At 41.3% G+C, this 13176-nt stretch overlaps 1 pseudogene across 1 annotated transcript; it reads right to left on the bottom strand.

Moving 5' to 3' along the window:
• Window positions 1-799: 799 nt before the first annotated feature.
• On the bottom strand, window positions 800-8043 carry LOC308244060 (zinc transporter ZIP1-like; annotated as a pseudogene). Its single transcript has 2 exons — window positions 7854-8043; window positions 800-1806 (listed from the first exon to the last, which is right to left on the bottom strand). The product of its transcript is annotated as a zinc transporter ZIP1-like (transcript).
• Window positions 8044-13176: the final 5133 nt, after the last annotated feature.

Raw genomic sequence — 13176 nt, 5'->3', positions numbered from 1 at the left:
AATTTTGGCAGCTCAATGTTTATCATCTGTTTGGGGCACCATATCCATGTTCAGTATTTCCAGAGTGCAGCAATGGTAAGGCCCGCAGATCTGCCAACCCTCCCTCTACTCCAACTCAGCAAACATTTCTGGCTCACCCCAGAATGGGACTAAAATAAGGAACAAGACCCATTCACTGAGGTGCTGAGCAGGGCTCAGTGCATCACTGTGCTTTGAGAAATAGGGAGGCATCTTAATTGGCACTTTAAAAAATAGAGTGAGCAGAACTGGAGAAGCCAGAGAAGGTACCAATACTGGCAGGAAGAGGTCACTTGGCACTAGTGTCTTGGGAGAAGGAAAGAAGAAGATAGATGTGAGAGTAGGAGCTAAGAAAATTAGGAGGGGTCTACTCCAAATGACAGAGGGCTGAAATGGGCTAGAAACAAGAGAACTGCTGACTCTGGGCCGGTGTTCTCTCTATTTCCATCCCAAAGCACTTGGGTACCATGCCCAGCTTTAGCCTCCCCAGTGTCAGTTTGTCCCTGTGTAGTGTCTGCCCGATTCTAGCACTCAGTATCTTCCCCAGTACTAATGTCTCCTGATCATGTCTCTGGTGACTTGATCATGCCTTGTCCCTTGAGCCTGGGGACTAGGCTTTTGTCTACCCACTTGTTTCCCATTGGTCAAATTGTTCCAAAGGCTCCATCCCCACCTCTCAGAGAACTTTTTGGTTCTCAATACTTCCCTTCCCTATTCCTGAAGAGGAAAGGTGGATCAAAGGCACCTGGTACCCAATATCCCCTGCCCCTCTTGGAGTCCCCTAGGCTTGAATGAAGAGTAGGCCAGTAAGTAGGGCAAAGCCTGATAGGAGCAGAATGACCTTGAGGATCATTGGCTCAGAAGTGGCCAGCTCCTGGGGCAGGATTTCCAAGAAGGTGATATAGAGAAAGGTGCCAGCTGCCATACCCTCCAGCATAGACTGGGCCAGCTGGTGCAGTGGGCCAGCTCACTCTGCCAGAGCTGCACCCAGCCCAATGCCCAGAGGTGTCATGCATGAGAAGAGAATGCCACAGCCAGCCACTGCCTTTGCTCACAGGTGGCTCTGCAGCAGCCTCAGGGACAAGCTGACAGCCAAAATACCCTTATGGAGCAGCAAAGCCAGACACAGCTCCATGGCCCGAGCCTGGTCTCGCTGCAGTCCCACCACCAGCCCCTTGAACACCGAGTGCAGAGCCAGGGAGAAGACCCGTACACAGGCACGCAGGGCTGAGGGAGCTGCCAGAGCTCCTCTTGCCTGTGGGAGGCCTTGCCCATCATGCCAGTGCTGCGGCTCCCCATTCACAGTTCCCAGCAGTGCCCTTGTCTCCTCTCGAGGTGGTGGCACTGACTGCTCCTTGTAAGCCAGTGTGATCTGCTCCATCACCAGGACCAGGAAGAAGCCCATGGCCAGGATGAACTCTTGTAGGGGAAACTGGAGCGTCACCTGCAGGGCTGCCAGGGCCTCATCTATGGCAGACAGGTAGTCAGGCAGCAGGTCCAGGAGACAGGTGGCCAGAACTCCCTCCTGCCCGCCCCCAGCAAAACAGCTTACAAGGCTCAGGGCTTTCTGGCGGAAGGCTGAGGCTTCCGGGTTAGCTCCAGGCCGGAGTAACACACAGATAGACACCAGACTGCAGATGAGAGTGAGCATCAGCAGGAGCACCAGGACCCCCAACTTCACCTCCAGGCCCATGGGCATGGGGGGATCTGAGGCTACGGCCTCTGGGCACCACACCAGGAGCTCTGGTTCTCCCCAGGTGGCCGTGGTTGCTCCAGTGACTCTCAGGCCTTAGTGTTGTAGGCAGTTAGACATGAGCAGAGCAAGGACCATGGGCCAGATACACAGGGTCACCAGGGCCCAACCTCGTTTTGTTGGCTGCAGACTGAAGGGTCCTGGGTTCGATTCCAGCCAAGGGCACGTACCTCAGTTGCAGGCTTGATCCCTGATCCTGACCCTGACCAGGTGGGAGGCAACTAATCGATGTGTCTTTCGCACTGATGTTTTTCTCTCTCCAAAAGCATCTTTTTAGGCACCCCATAATTTTCTTCCAACATTTCTTCTTAAATATAGTGATTAAAGTTTACATATAATTCAGTAACATTCAAAACTAGCAGATCTTTCCATCTGATAATAGGGCAGCCATATGTGGGGTGACAAGCTTAGTGTTCACATGCTAGAAATGAGCTTGTCAAGACATTCTTTGTATTTCCCCACAGAGTCTTCTGAGAACCTTTGCCCTTAATAGATATTCAATTAAGCAGAGTAGTTGAATTGCTAAAATAACATTTCTGCACTGGATTTATTTGTCCTAGTAAATTCTTACCTGAGTAAATTCAGATCTTACATTTCAAACTTTTCCATGGTCTCCAAACTTGTTCTCTTCTCAAATTACTAACTATGATTACTTTTAGTGGGCTCTGGAGTCAGAATGTCAAATCCCGGTTCATGCACTGACTAGTTGTGTAACTTGAAGCAGGTCATCTCATCTTTTTAATCCTAAACGTTCTTCTCTGAACACTGAGTATTACTAATAAGGTTGTGAAGATTAATGTGTCAATTGCTTAATGCACCACTTAGCACAATTCATGTTAGCTACTACTATTATGGTTATCATTTCAATGTTAAATGTTAATTTCCAAAGTGATCAATTTAAAGGATATGAGTGTATAATATGCAGAAGAAAAAGTTCCCAAACACACATAAACTTAGGGAGAAATGTTGCAATTTACTAAAATTCAAATAAATGCAAATTAAACATTGATAGATAATTTTTACTATAAAACTGGAAATATACTTAAAATGATCATCTTCAATTTGGGCAAAAGAACAATTAAGCAAGCAGGTACTCTCAGACCTATGAGTGAGACTGTAAATTGGTATACATTCCTGGGAATGCAACTTAATATGTACCAAAGGTTTTAAAAGTTTCACACTCTTGACCCTGTATTTGGATGTGTCCCTCATGGAGATAGTCAGTGAAGCTGTCAAAACATTATCCTATCCAATAAAGAGGGAATATGCTAATTGACCATCATGCTGTCACAAAGATGGCTGTACCCACAACTGAGGCCAAGTTCCCATAAGGAGCCTTAACGAGCAATCAGCAGGGACCTGAGGCTATGCCCTCCCCTGCCCCTGTGGGGCTTGACAGGGGATCTCAGGCCCTGCCTCCCACCCTGGCGTCAGGCTGGGGGACCTCAGACTGCACCCCCCACCCCAGTGCCAGGCCAGGGGACCTGAGGCCACACCCCCCGCCCGGCGGGGCTTGATGGGGGACCTCAAGGTACACTTCCCGTCCTGGTGCTGGGCTAGGGGACCTCAGGCTGCTCCCCCTGCCCCAGCACCAGGCCGGGGGACCTCAGAATGCACCCCCAGTCTGGTGGAGCTTGACTGGGGACCTCAGGCCATTCCCCCCACCCAGTGGGGCTTGACAGGGGACCTGAAGGTGCACCCCCAGTGCTGGGTCAGGGGAACTCAGGCCATGCCCCCACCTAGCAGGGCTTGACGGGGGACCTGAGGCTGTGCCCCCCGCTTGGCGGGGCTTGATGGGGTCCTCAGGCCATGCCCCCCACCCAGCAGGGCTTGACAGGGGATCTCAGGCCGTGTCCCCCACGTGGTGGGGCTTGATGGAGGACCTCAAGGCATGCCCCTGCCCCGGTTTGGGCTAGGGGACCTCAGGCCATGCCCCCCCATCCTGGCACTGGGCCAGGGGACCTGAGGCTGTGCCCCCTGCTTGGCAGGGCTTGACAAGGGTGGGACTGGCTGGATCTGGATCTAGCCCAATGGTTTGGGGGGGGCAGCCAGGTCTGGGTCTCATGCGATTTTGAGGTGCATGTGGGTGAGTAGGGACTTGACTCTGGGTCCCGTGGTATGCCCCAGACTCTGACAGGAGGAAGGTTTTCATATACATTTTACTAATTTTGTTTCATCTCTGACACTTCTATTATAGAGAAAGGGAAAATAGCAATATTAAATTATTTCCTCTAATTAATCCCCTTTTAATGTGCACAAATTTCGTGCACCTGGTCACTAGTATATCATAATGATAAATGTGAAACTAATTTGTGAAAATTCCTGAATGGTAAAATCTACCAGTAGAATATTATGAAGTTTAAAAATAATGTACTCAAAGAATACTTAAGGTTAGAAAAAAAAATACTCCTGTGATATTTCAAAACTGAATAGAGTATATGAGTTCACTTTGTTATTAACATATAAATTATATACATGTATCAGTAATGGTTTTATTAATCCTCACCTTTGGCGGAAGGCTTAGGGGGATATTTTTCCATTGATTTTTTTTTTTAGAGAGAGTGGAAGAGAAGGGTAGAGACAGAGAAAAATATCAATGTGAGAGAGACACATTGATTGGTTGCCTCCCACACGTGCCTACAACTGAGGGGCATGGCCTGGACCAGAATTGAACCTAGGACCCGTCAGTCTATGGATTGATGCTCTATCCACTGAGCCAAACCAGCCAGGACTCTCAGTGATGTTTTTAAACATATCCACATGGATAACCAATAGGTATCTCAAACTTGACCTCTATATACCCAAAATTTTTAATTAATCTGTTCCTCCTCTAGTCTTCCTTATCTCAATAAGGGGAAAGTCATCCATCCAGTTGTTCAAGTCAAATATCTGGAATCTTTCCTAAACTTGTCTCTTTCTCTCATACCCACAGCCAATCCAACAGTAAATCCATTCATCTCCCCTTTCAAACGACCCAGAATCTAACGGGTCTGATTCTAACCACTTTCCACCATCTACACTGCTTTTCTGGCTCAAGCCTCTATTGTGTCTCGGCTTGATCACTGCTGAGGTCTCTTAACTGGGGTCTTTCCATCAGCACTTCCTCCCTCTATGCTCTTTTCTGAGAGTGAGCCTTTAAAATATATCCAATCCTGTCACTCTTCTGCTCCAAGCCTCCAAAATAAAAGCCAGATCTATGTATTGGCCTGCAAAGGCCTTTCCAATTGGCATTTGTGCTCTCTCTTTGAATTCATTCTCTACCACTCTTTTCCTCAGTCTGTTGGTTGCAGCCACACTAGTCCCCTTTGTTTCTAATACGCACCAAACACCCTCCCTTTCCACTGAGCCTTTCTGTCTACTTTTACCTCACCAGGAAGGGCTGGAGCCTTTACTAGCTTTAGAAATTTGCCTACGTGTCATCTCATAAGTTTATATTGATAGCTCAGTTCAAAGTTTAACATTCTAGGTCTTTTTTTTCTTATCTTTTTAACTTGGAAATCTTGGTTCCTAATAACATTAATATTAACTTACATGTTTTATTTTAATAAGTAAAAATATACTTATTTTGTAATATTTTATAATACATAAAAATATAAGAATAACAATATTACTAATAAACTTACTGAATGCAAAAAAATAAATACACCCTAGCATTATCCCAATATTTTCTCTCCCTACCCACTTGGACAGCATTTTAAAATAGCACTTACCACCACGTGACATTTTCCCCCCTCTTTTGTTTTATTTATTTATTTATTTGTTTATTTTAGGATTATTATTATTTTTCTTTAATTCTTTGTTGATTAAAGTATTACATATGTCTCCTTTTCCAAGTGACTTATTTATACTTTCTTTGTTTACACTCTCCCCCATATAATCTTCTGAGAAGTGATGACTTTTCTTTTGTTCCCTATTGGATCTTTGTTACTTGAAACAGTGCCTGGTTTATTTGTGAAATAAATAAACAAATGGATAAATGAATGCTATATCTTTAGATGAATTTGGTGCTTTTTATTTTTTTTTTTACTCTTTTGAACTTAAATTTTCAAAAATGACATTTGTTTTTTACTTTTATTATCAGAAAAAAACCCACTCCACTATAAATGCTCTTTTTATGTTTAACTTGCTAATGGTTAGTATTAAAGGGCTAACTGAATACATGACCCTTTCACACTTTTATGTATTTTGTCTTGGGTAGCTCTTTGTCTTTTCTTAGCTCTCATTTCCTCTTTTATTCATGGCATAATTGAAGACATCATATTTTCTGCACTTTCTACATCTGAATCAGTATTAGACTGGTGCGTTAACTCCTTGCCCATCCTTTAAACTTTTAACTACTACTGCCAGTAGTACATCAATTATTTTGCTGTTTGAAGCTTTAAATTTCTATCTTCTCTTTGCATTTCTTCCTACTTTTAGGTCAATGTATCTGTGCCCATTGGAAGCCCACTAATATTTATAGGAGAGCCCAGGTCTGGGAATATGGCTGTCATCTCATATATACGATATCTTTTCATCCTAACAATAACCTTTTTTTTCCTATTTTTAAGATGTCTTCTTTTTTTACATTTTTTTCTTTATTTATTAAGGTATTACATACGTGTCCTTATCACCCCATTGCCACCCCCCCCCCCCACTCATGCCCTCACCCCTCTGTTGTCTGTGTCCATTGGTTAGGCTTATATGCATGCATACGAGTCCTTTGGTTGATCTCTCCCCCTTACCCCCACCCTCCCCTTTTTCCCCTCTGAGGTTTGACGGTCTGATTGATGCTTCTCTGTCTCTGGCAATGACCTTTTCTAGCAGCTATTGTTGTTCCATATGAAATAACGAAGGCTCTGGGAGGTTAAGAAACTCATGGGAGAGCACACAGCTACTAACTATTGGCAGAGGGCACATCTGTCTGAATCCAAAGCCTACACTCTTCACTTTTCATAACACTCTGTCATCACCTCCCTGCTCTGCAATTTGTTTATTTATTTCTACATTTGTACACTCCCTCCTTTCGGAAAGGATCTGAGGGAGATGATACTATTGTTATTATTATTAAGCTCTGGTTTCTGCCTTCATACTACCTGAGCCTAGGAGATTGGGGAGGAAGGCATGGGCCACAGATGGACTGTGGAAGAAAGCCATCCTGTTACCACAACCCATCCTCTTAGCATCAACTACCAAGGGTGGTGAACTTGCAACAGAATCTGGGATGTGTCTACCAGGGGCAGTGTTGGGGCATTTGCTACAGGGTGATTCCAAGCTTAGCATGATGAGATTTGATTCTTAGCAACTGTACTAATAGGTCTTTGCTCTAGAGTGTTTATTAGTTCTTTATATTTTTTTAAAATATATTTTTATTGTTGATAGTAATACAGATATTTCTCATTTCTCCCCTCCCCCCCCTCCTCCCAGACCCAGGTCATTATCTTTTTTTTTTTTTTTTTAACAGATGAAGAAATTTGGGTGGAAGAAAATTAAGTAATTTACATAGCAGGGTCCTAATGTAATTCTATTGGACTTCATTGTCTATTTTCTTTCTATGTACTCATTCTAATTATCTGTGTAAATATTGAGATACATTGGACCATGGTTCTAACACTCAGGGTCTTTTAAAAAAGTATGTGCCCTGGCTGGTGTGTCTCAGTGGTTAGAGCATCGACCCACCCACTGAAGGAGCTCAGGTTCAGTTCTGGCCAAGGGTACATACCTGAGTTGCAGGTTTAATCCCTGGCCCAGTAGGGGCCAGTGCGGGAGGCAACTAATCGATGAGCTCTCTTTCACATCTGTTTCTCTCTCTCTCCTCCCTCCCTCTCTTGCAATTTCTCTAAAAATCAATGGAAAAATATCCTTGGGTGAGGATTAACAAAAGAAAAAAAAAAGGAGAACATATAGAATAGTTTTAGAATTTGAGACTGCTGAGAAAAATGGCAACATTTCAATGAAGTAGAGAAATGTGACCTGGCCTCCTGGGCTTCACATAACATGCTATTGATGATCTATCTGTGGCTTCCTTTGTGCTTTAAATATGTCTCTACATGTTCCCTTGTATCATCAAGATGTTGATATTCCTCACCAAAATTAACATTACCAAGCCGCTTTGATGTATAAACATCTGTGTAAGAAAGTTTAAATATTGACTTGTCTAGGTACAACATGGTGATTAACAAAACAGCTTTCTCGGCTCTTTTTCTGATTTTGACTGATCTAATTCTATTGCTAAACTTATCTAGAATGAGATCTTCTAAAGGTTGCTTGTACTTGGGAAGAATCAAATTCATCTCTGATGGTATTCAAGGGCCTGTAGATGTAAACTAGTTCCACCAGTGTCGGGAAACCGTGAGTCATATCAACTCTCATGCTATCTGACTTTGAATGAAGAAGGGCAATGTTCACATAGGAACCGTGTAGTTTGTCACTTTAAGAACAGATTGAGTTTATTCTAATGCTCTTGCAGAACTCCAGATACCCTTATGTGAGAATAAATTTTCAGGATTTAATAAAATAAGATTCAGCCTTAACGAATGTGACCAATGTATCTGAAATGAGTGACTCAAACACAACAAGGGGAAGATACTTGTAGTTTTAGCATTTAAACAATTTTTTAATTTACTTGAGATTTTTTGAAAATCATTATTATTCATAGTTTTCATTTTATAGCTATAAAGGAAAATCAACCATTGAAGAGAAAAAAATAAAATGTTTAGTCCCTAAAGGATATGTTAGTGTTATCTCATAAAAAAGAGTAAATACTTGATGTAATTATTTGCATATTGACCTTAATGCATGATCTTAATCCCATGATTATTTCCCAAGATAATTTTTTAATGTCCACATTCCCTGAGTACTTTGTGCCACTCCCAGGCATGTGTATATATGACTAGGTCTGCAGGCTTGTGGGGACAAGTGTACATACAAGTGCATACATAGATGATAGCCAGCCCTTCAGGGATATTAGATGTGCTGAATGTTGGAAATGGAGTGTTTGATGACCTTTGCCAAAATGCAAAGTGAAAATTGGCAAAGTGAGTTTTATCACTTATAACCATAGTTTTGGAGATGGAAGAGATAATTACCTAGTCAAATCCCTTATTATATACAGCGGTTTTCTTTCTTTTTCTTTTTTTTTAGGATATGTTTTTATTGATGAGAGAGAGAGAAACATTGATGTGAGAGTGAAATATCAATTGGTTACCTCTGGTACAAACCCCAACCAGATATTGAACCCAAAACCTAGGTATGTGCCCTGAATGGGAATTGAACTCAAGACCTTTTTGGTGTACAGGACAATGCTCCAACCAACTGAGCCACTCGGCCAGGGCAGAACCTAGTGTTTTCTTATAGCACATACACACTCAAGAGATTGCTTACCCCACCACAGTGCTCTCTATTATGTTCTCAGCACTTAGTGCTTAGCACAAAGTTCCTACTAATACCTGTTAAATGACTGACTGACTGACTGAATGAATGAATGAATAGATGAGTAAATGATCGAATGAGCCTCTCCATGTGACTAGAGATTGTGCAAGCACAGACCAGGAAAAGAAACCCAGGTGTTTCTTATCTTTCTTACTGTAGTTCCTATGAGTTCTCATTTTAGATCCTTATACCCTATTCCTGGAAACGCCACCTATTCTTAGCTAAACTAGGCCCTTTCCTTCCCCTATTTCACCTCTTTCCCAAAGCTTTACTTATTAACTGGATAAAAAGAGATTTCTTCCTCAACTCCATTTTGTCTGAACATGCAGCAACATATGAGTCACTCCTCACTTCTAAGACACAATAGAGCTTGTATTTGCTATAAACATTTACTGCTCTGATCTCTGATTTACTTAATATTAACACAATGGTTTGGGTAGCCTCAGAACTTTGATAGATCTATACTAGTGTCTGTTTAAAATCTCAAACTACTTTGGGTTCTAAATTTGGTAACTATAGGATCCATTCCCAATTAAGGCTCCTGACAGAGTTGAAAACATTATATCTTTTTTTTATGAAATGCTAGGCATTGTTCTAGAGAATGTTTGTCTGTCTATCCATTTATCTACTTAACCTCAAATACTTCTAATGATCTCATGGGGTATAAGATGTTATTCCATTTTTTTTTTTTTTTCCAGATGAGGGAGCTGAGACTGCAAGCAGTTAAGTGACTTTTAGAAAATACTAGATCCAGGATTCAAATTGAGATTGGTTGGATTCTTCAGATCAAGTTCTTTTCATGACGTTATGTGCTTGCTTCTTTCCACCCCATAATTATGGACGCCATTTAAAGGCACTGGGATCATTAAGCACTGACCGCTATGTGCCTGCCTACCAGGGAGACAACTTTTGCCCCATTAACCCTTGCAGGCCTATAGATCCTGGGAAGACAGAGAACATGAGAGAACAGGGTGTAGAAAGCTGTTCTCTTGCCATATCTTTCAGACCAGTTTATAGTATCACTGAATGGGGAACCAAGTGATGTGATCTCTTCATATTCTCAGAATCAGGGCTCATTAATCTCCCCTCCATAGGTATGGGGCCACTTTATTTATTTTTTAAAATTGATTTCATAATGCCAAGCTGAGGTGGGAAGGTAAGGGCCATTGGTGAGTTATATCTTAAAAGGCATTTATATATTCTTTAACATTGCTGCTATAACAATATTCTCACACCTCACCTTTTTCACAGCAGTCATTCACTTAGTCTCCATCAGAATATGATTTTTATTTTGAATTAGTAGACATAAAATGAGTGTCTGTTTTGTGGGATTTACCCTAAAGGGTGCCAGAAGAATATAAATATGTATATGGCACTTCTGTTCTCTTTCCAATGGAGGAATAAGACATGTAACTCTTGCAAGCTAATCTGAGATCAACACTATGAATTCATTTATTCATTCATTCCATCAATAAGCATTTATTAAACTTTGCTCTGTGGAAGACATGGACTATTAGCATAAAAGGCCAGATGATAATTAACTTAAAGGATGTGCAGATAAAGGGGTTTAGAAGAGAGTGAAATTACAGTCAGAGAAGAGAACAGGGAAGGTTTCATGGAGGATGCGGCATTTGCACTGGATCTTGATGACTCTGCAAAGGGAAAGCACCTTAGGTAGAAAAGTCCATACAAATATAAGGCCATGGGGCCAGGTTACATCAGGAAAAAGCAAAAAGGTAGAAGTTTGAAGAACTGGGAATAAGTCTGAAGAAGGTTAAACTCCTGGGAGACAGGAACCATGTCTGGCAAGATTGCTTCATGAGGGCTCAGTACATTCTTGGAGTGACAATCAGGCCTCACATCACAAAAGCAGATTTATATGGAAGAGGATATATTTGTGGAAGACTTGGAGGTGAGGGTGGTGGTGATGATGGCAGACCTGATGATGACTATAGTGATCTGGCGTAAGGGTAATGGAGTAGGGAGAGCATACTCAGCAGGAAAGGCAGATCATTGGAAAGGAAATGGAAATCCTGCATTCTTCCTACACCATATGATTGGTGAAAGTCTATCCTACTTCTACTTAAGGAATGCAGCATCAAAGATGGTATTAGGCACAGGGGAGATCATGTAATTGATAATTCAGTCAATTTAATAGTTAGCTAACCTAATTAAAGAAGGCAACGAATTTAATGAGAGCGATCGGGCCTCTTTCAAACAAAAGAAGACCCAATTAAAGACAAGTAAAACTGGTTACAAGGAAACAACCTAAGATGTATAATTAACATGTAGTACTTAATGTCATAGGATAGAATTAATGGATAGTATTAATTTAAATAGAACTGTAAGATTTAAAAAGCATTTGGCACTTAACATGAATAAGCAATGTTATTAGTATCTAATATCCCCAGAGATAAGTATCATTATCATTTGTTAATTTCATTTAAGATGCTGAAATATATATTCCATTGCTTGCCCTTATGAAATTCGACGCATCTGAGGATCTTATATTATATAATCTTGAGTTTATTAGGAGCCACATAAATTCTTTAGTATAACATCATTGAAATAAATAGAATCAAAATAACAATCTATGTTTTTGCTTCCAGGATTGTTCTTTTTTTCAAAAATTCCCATTAATATTATTTTCAGATGGTTTTTGATGTTCCCATAATGGCTTTCATTATTGTCCTAGGACAGTGGTCAGCAAACTGTGGCTCGCGAACCACATGCGGCTCTTTGGCCCCTTCAGTGTGGCTCTTCCACAAAATACCATGTGCGGGTGCACACGTACAGTGCGATTGAAACTTCGTAGCCCATGAGCAGAAGTCGGTTTTCGGCTCTCAAAAGAAATTTCTATTGTTGTACTGTTGATATTTGGCTCTGTTGACTAATGAGTTTGCCGACCACTGCCCTAGGAGATTATTTTTTAAAATAATAGTGATTACTGTCTAGCAACTTTTCTTTACTCAGTCTTACTACCAGTTATATATTCTTCAAGAAATACAAAAGTCCTTACCTAAGACTTACGTATATGTATTTCTTCCTTCTAATAGTTGTAAACCTATATTTTGGAATTCCCTTTTCCTGAACCTACTTCCTGCATTTACTTACTAGTTTTTTAAAATTTATTTTTCAATTATAGTTGACATACAATATTATATTTGTTTTAACTGTAAAAAATAATGATTATACATTTATATGCCTTACAAAGTGATTATCCTGATAAATCTAGTACTCATCTGGCGCCATATATAGTGATTACAGTATTATTGACTATATTCTCTATGTTGTGTTTTAGATCCCCATGACTATTTTTATAACTGGCAATTTGCACTTCTCAATCCCTTTCACCTTTTTCACCCATTCCCCCAAACTCCCTCCCATCTAGCAACCATCAACTTGTTCTCTGTATCTATAAGTTTGTTTGTTCATTTATTTCCTTAGATTCAACACATAAGTGAAATAATATGGCATTTATCTTTCTCTATCTGACTTATTTCACTTAGCATAATACCCCTAAGTCTATCCATGTTATCACAAATGGCAAGATTTCATTCTTTTTTTATTGCTGAGTAATATTTCAGTGTACATTTTATTCATTAGTTTGACAAACGTTTTTCAGATGCCTATATAACACACTGACAGGCAGTTTGGAATGAGGATGAATTTGGAACCTATCCATCTGATGGGCCAAGGTTAAGATCCTGACTATCTCTATATCTAAAACCCTAATATGCAAATAGACCGAACGGCGGAACAACCAACCAAACAACTGAACAACTGGTCGCTATGATGTGTGCTGACCACCAAGGGGCACACCTGGAACATGGTGGGCATGGGTAGCAGGCGGCAGAGCATAGAACATGGCGGGCGTCAGCCGCGGCGGGATGGTGGAGCAGGTGAGTGGAGGCGCCAGACCAAGGTGGGGCACTGGTCACTGTCATTAGGGTGAGCCTCTGGTGGTTACTGAAAGTTCTTTGCTCATGCACGCC

This window comes from Plecotus auritus (genome assembly GCF_963455305.1).
Source record: "Plecotus auritus genome assembly, chromosome: 3".
NCBI classification, from domain to species: Eukaryota; Metazoa; Chordata; class Mammalia; order Chiroptera; family Vespertilionidae; genus Plecotus; species Plecotus auritus.
The sequence above is the reverse complement of the archived record's forward strand: the minus strand, read 5'-3'. Positions and strand labels throughout refer to the sequence as shown.